General features: G+C 48.7%; 1 protein-coding gene across 21 annotated transcripts in view; it reads right to left on the reverse strand.

Annotated features, from left to right (window-relative positions):
- CDC42 (cell division cycle 42) overlaps positions 1–6,000 on the reverse strand; it is a 51,988-nt gene extending 45,988 nt beyond the window's left edge. For 7 of the 21 annotated variants that reach the window (XM_027963878.3, XM_042242527.2, XM_060408786.1 and 4 more), the window contains exons 1-2: positions 2,809–2,930; positions 273–352 (exon numbers count right to left, since the gene is read on the reverse strand). The gene's annotated coding sequence lies outside the window, so the exon portion shown is untranslated. 21 annotated transcript variants of the gene reach the window in all.

The following is a 6,000-nucleotide window of genomic DNA, read 5'->3' on the forward strand; positions in this document are numbered from 1 at the left end:
ACAAAGTACATACGCCTGTAGAATATGCAGAAAATGTTGACCCTCAGACATCACAATCATTCATTTGACAAACATTTCTTGAGATACATCATGGTTTGGTACTAGGGATCGGGGTGACCACACCAGGTCAAAAGTCCTGCCTTCACAGATTTACATTCTAGTGGGTGAAATTAACAGACTTGGAAGAGACTACTGAATACTGAAAACCTAGAATGCAACCTTTAATAGAAAACACACAGGTCTATTTACGGGACAGAAGTGAACATACTAACCCCCTCTTCCCCCAGCAGAGGAAGCTCTGTGGCCTTAAGTGTTTCTTGTTAAGCATTCCTTGTCCTCTCAAAAATTGACCCTAAAACGATAAATGCATTTAAAATAAAAAATACAATTTCACTTTTACTTCCAAGAATGGCTATAAATACTACTCCCAAACAGGCACAGTAAACTGTACTTTGAAGTTTTCCAAATGGAACACATCTTGAATCAAAACATTAGTGAACCATTTTTAAAGTAACTAGAAATGCTTCTTTAATAAACCATAAAATTAAAAGTGGAAAAAGTATCCGAATAAAGAAAATCTTGAAGTTACAAAAAAGTCAAGACGTAGGTTTGGTGGGCTTTAAAAGAATCTCACTGATGTTTCATTTCAGCCCCTGACTACCTTAGGAGACAGGGGAGGACAGGGGAGCCTGGCCACAGGGTTACAAAGAGTCCTACACGACTTAGCAACTGAACCACCACCACCCTAGGCTGTAACACCTGCCTCGGGTGCCCAAAATATTAAGTTCACCTGAGTACAGATGTTGATTATTACAAACACTTTAAGAGGTTGTGATATCTTTTGGGTCTTGAAAAAATTACTGAGAAAGAGTTCATTTTTAATACTCAATCACCAATCTCCTTGCCTCAGTATAAAAGCTGTAAATCCAAACTATTCTCCCATACTTTTAAAAGGGAAGAAGACAATTGATATTTGTGTATTTAAAGCTCTTAAGTACAGAAGAGTCGAGAAATATGGCAGATAAGTACTTCGATTTTATATTCTTAAAGAGATACATTATAACAAATGTATTTCAGAAGATCCAAGCTCCACACCTATATAATCATCTACCAACACCTACAAACTACCAAAAGCTGCTTTAAATCGACCACTTCTATTAAGTGTTTAACAAGCAATCTGTTCTCTCTATAGAAACGAGAAACAACAAGAAAGTACTTGTTCCAACAAGAACTATCCTTATAACAATGCATTACACAATTGGATCTCATTTGCTTTACAATGCTAATATTTTTCTGTGCTACTGTACCCTGTAGTCAGTGAAGGATATACAATTCAAGACGCGCCTAACATTCTGAAGAATGAATACTGTGATCTCCAAAGTCTGAAAATGTTATTCACTTAAGGTTTGGTTTTTTTTTTTGGTTAAAAACCCAAAACTCATTTTAACAAAACTAAAGTGACCAGCAAGCAAAGAACAGGTGTAAAATGAACTGACTCTTTTCACCACACCCTTGCCACAAAAGTGCAGGTGAGTCGACTTAGGTACGTACTCTGAATCAATAAGACACACTTATTAAAGTTAAATAATCTGAGAATGTTATTTGGGAACAAAGAAAGGCTTCCACAAATAAATTAACTTCACTCCAATACAGTCACAGGAATCTTTAAAGTTACTGCCCACGCCAAGTGGCTAAAGAAAAGTGTTGTCTTGGCATTAAGATCATCTTGAGATTTCAAACCTCCCTGGCTTTCAGACGCTTATGAGACGGCCAGGATTTCAAAAGATCATCTCTGAATACCAGTAGTTGGGAAACAGGCAGGATATGCCACTGGGTGGCCTCAACAGAGGCTACCAAATGCTGTCTTAATTTAGCGAGCCCCTGACTTGCAGGAGTTAAAAACTCTCACCCCTTATATTGCAATGACGTAATCTTCCCCACTGCATTTCTCTAGGACTTAAAGGGAAAGGGGGGGGGTACAAATGAACAAAGAAAAATTTCCCCCTAAAGAGAGGAATCAGGCAAAAGGCAGAACGACAGTTTCGGGAGGTGGTTAGGTTAACTTCCAGCAAGGGAAGCTTCAACTGAAGAGGCGGGGAGGGAGAAGAGTTGGGAGACGCCAAACGGAAATGGTATTGGGAGGAACTCGACCTAAGGCAGGAATCGAGGAGACGGGAGAAGCGGCGACTGAGCCGCCCCCCACCCCACCCTCCCGGCGCGGGACGAGACGTCGGGCGGCCGCGCCGCAGAGAGAGGGTGGCGCGCGGCAGGGCCGAGCCGCCCCCCCGGACCGCCCGCTTCCCCGACCGCGCTCGCGGTCCGCTCCCCTCCCCCGCCGCCGGCCGCAAAATGTCCGCGGCGAAGCAGGAAGTCGAAGCCGGGGCGCGCGCTGGGGGCCGGCCGGCCAGCCAGGGAGCCCCGGCCCCGCCAGCGCGCGGGCGCCTGAGAGAGGGTCTGCGGCCCTCACCGCCCCGGCCCGGCCCGGCCGCCCGCCCCGGCGGATGGGGGCGGCGGGCGTCCGCGGGGCCGCGGGGGAGGAGAGCCGGGCGGCCGGGATGGGTGTGACCCTTTCCTTCCGCCGCTGCCCGGTGACAGCCCGGCCGCGCCCTCGCCCCGGCACCTCACGCCCCGGCCGCGCGCTCCGGGCCGAACCCGCGCCCCCCGCCGCCGCCGCCGGGCCCTCCGCGACCCCCTCCCCTCAGTCCCCCTGACAGAACCCGGACCCGCGCCGCGCGAGCCCGGCACCCCTCCCCCCGCGGCGCCCCGCGCCCGCCCCCCGGGGTCCCAGAGCAGGAGGTCCCCGCGGACCGGGAGACGCCAGGGGCCGCGCGGCGGGGGGACGAGGACGGTGTGAGGGGGTAGCCGCTCCCGCGGGGCAACCTCGGGCCCCACACTCACCTCAGCTCCTCCGCCGGGGCGTTGGCAGCACTGCGCGGGGTCTCCTCGGCTGCCGGACAGGGGCACGCGCCTGACGTCAGCACGCAGGCGACGCACGGTTGGGTTATCCGCGGAAATGGGAGGAGCCGGGAGGCGAAAAGAGGCCGAGCGGTTCCGGGCGGGGCCTGAACTCCTCCCCCCGCTCCCTTCAGGCCCCTGGCTCGGGCCGTCTAACGCGCACGCGCCAGTCACCGCGGTCGCTAGTTGGTGGCTGCTCTCTGGACTTCTTTCTACAGTTCTTCTCCTGCATTTGTAATTTATGCTACAAACGATCTCTTGCAAAGCGCTGCCCCTAACATGTCTTTTGATCCTTGCATCCTTACAAAGTGTTAGCATCCCGATTTTGCAGAGAAGACAGTGGCTACTCAAACGGGCAGTGACTTGCCCGAAACCACACTACAAGTGGGACGGCCTCCTGACTCCCCCAAGCCTGTATTCAGTACGCCTTGGCTTAAGCTGAGCGCCTAAGAATTGATGCTTTTGAACTGTGGTGTTGGAGAAGACTCCTGAGAGTCCCTTGGACTGCAAGGAGATCCAACCAGTCCATCCCAAAGGAAATAAGTCCTGAATATTCATTGGAAGGACTGATTCTGAAGCTGAAACTCCAATACTTTGGCCACCTGATGCGAAGAACTGACTCACTGGAAAAGACCATAGATTGAGGGCAGGAGGAGAAGGGGACAGAAGATGAGATGGTTGGATGGCATCACTGACTCAATGGACATGAGTTTGAGTAAATTCTGGGAGTTGGTGATGGACAAGGAAGCCTGGCGTGCTGCAGTCCATGTGGTTGCAAAGAGTCAGACACGACTGAGCGACTGAACTGAACTGGCTTAAGAGCTGAGGTCGCTTCTCATCTCTGTTTAGACCCTTCTGTCCCTCACTCCAACCACATCTCTTGGTTTAGAGACTTCCTCCCCACCACCGGCACTCACTGCCTCCTCTTCAGCCCTTCTGCTGGCTCTCAGCCTTTCAGTGTCACCAACTTCTGATCTTGCTATCCTCACAGCATCTGTTTATCATCTGTCTTCCTGGCTAGTGTGCAATCTTCAGGAGAGTAGGAACTTTCTCTGTCTTGTTCAGATGTTTCCCAGTGTTACAGGAAAATAGCTTATCTTAGTAATAGCTCCTTTGTTGATGACCACCACAGTTAGTTGGCCAAGAAAAACATTTGTTTCCAATATGTTTAATAGTTAAGAGTTTCTTTTGGACTTTTTAATTACACAAGAAAAATACATTTTTGAGTGTTTACTATAAGTGGCAGGAGGAGAAGGGGACAACAGAGGATGAGATGGTTGGATGGCATCACCGACTCAATGGACGGGGGTTTGGGTGGACTCCGGGAGTTGGTGATGGACAGGAGGCCTGGCGTGCTGCAGTTCATGGGGTTGCAAAGAGTTGGACACGACTAAGTGACTGAACTGAACTGAACAGGTTTGCATGTAATAGTAGCTAATGTAAAATTCACAACCACCCTAGAAGTTAAGAACTACTACCCCCACTTATTTTTTTTTTCAATCAGCCATAATCACCTCTGGGATAAACTTCATAGGCTAGGATAGTGCCACTGCACAAAGTGTACCCCCACTATTGATGCATGAACAGAGGCTCAGACGTGTTAGGGGATTTACCCAAGGTCACCAAGCCAGTCAGTGGCAGAGCTAGCACTTCAACCCAAGAGGCCAGTTGACCTACAAACTACCTAATTGTAGGTAGTTGTAGGTAGTATGTTGGTAGTAGGTAGTACCTACATACTACCTAGCAGGTTTATTAAAATGAAATCAGAAGATAAGCTTTAGCTGTTAGTCCTATCCCTAGTGATACCAACTATTAACATTTCAGTGTACACCTTTCCAGATATTCATAGATATATGAATATATTCATAGATATATGTATACACATTTATTGTACAAAAACAGATTGTACTCTGCATTTCTCTCTCAAAACTACATTGCAAACATCTTTCCATGTCAAGTAAAGCATCATATACTAAAAAATATAAAGTTTTGTTTTTAATGTGGACCGTTTTTAAAGTCTTTGTTGAGTTTGTTACCATATTGCTTCTGTTTTATGTTTTATTTTTTTTTCCGCCTCAAGGCATGTAGGATCTTAACTCCCCAAAGTGAGAGTGAAGTCGCTCAGTTGTGTCCGACTCTTTGCGACCCAATGGTGTGTAGCCTACCAGGCTCCTCAGTCCATGGGATTTTCCAGGCAAGAATACTGCAGTGGGTCGCCATTTCCTTCTCCAGGGGATCTTCCTGACCCACTGATCGAACCTGGGTCTCCCGCATTGCAGGCAGACTCTTTACCCTCTGAGCCACCAGGGAAACCAACTCCCCAACCAGGGATCAAATTCACAACCTCTGCACTGGAAGGCCGAGGTCTAGACAACTAGGGAAGTCCCCACGCATCATTTTTAAAGGCTGCATTTCATTATTCAGGCATTTCTATATTTACCCAATCAATCGCCTACTTTCAAAATTTAGGTTATTTTTGGTTACTGTAAATTTTTGACTGTTTGAAAAATGCATGAGCTTAGTTTCTTAAACTGGAAGGAAAACTGGTTGTTTTCAACCTCTGCACGACCAGTTGGCAGGTGCCCTTTCCTCCATCCCATCTCGCAGTTCCCATCAATGTCCCCAGACAATGTTCGCCCTTTCCATCAGCAGCAAAATCCTGATGGGGTGTCACCCAACCCACTTGGTTTTTCCTGCCTTTATCCTGAGGACAAGAACTTACTTAGCACTTTGTTATGCTGTCAGGGCTTTGTCAGAAGAAGCTTCTCCAACATTTAGGTCGTCCCAAAGGCAACAGTGTTACCGAGTCTAGCCCTTCCCTTGCTGTCAGCCCAGACCTCCACCTCCTGGTGGCCCCTCCCCACTGCCCCACTGGCCGCAGCTGCTTCCCGTTTGCAGGACGGCCAGCCTGTGGGTTTCCAGTTCTCCTTCCCCTGTGATTACCAGCCTAGTGCCCACTCCTTCTTCCTCTGGTAACAGCATTTCCATTTCTCCTGGGCAGCTCTTCCACCAGTTCTCAACCCCTGTGGCTTGAGAGATGAGTCT

Source organism: Ovis aries, chromosome 2, assembly GCF_016772045.2.
Source record: "Ovis aries strain OAR_USU_Benz2616 breed Rambouillet chromosome 2, ARS-UI_Ramb_v3.0, whole genome shotgun sequence".
Taxonomy (NCBI): domain Eukaryota; kingdom Metazoa; phylum Chordata; class Mammalia; order Artiodactyla; family Bovidae; genus Ovis; species Ovis aries.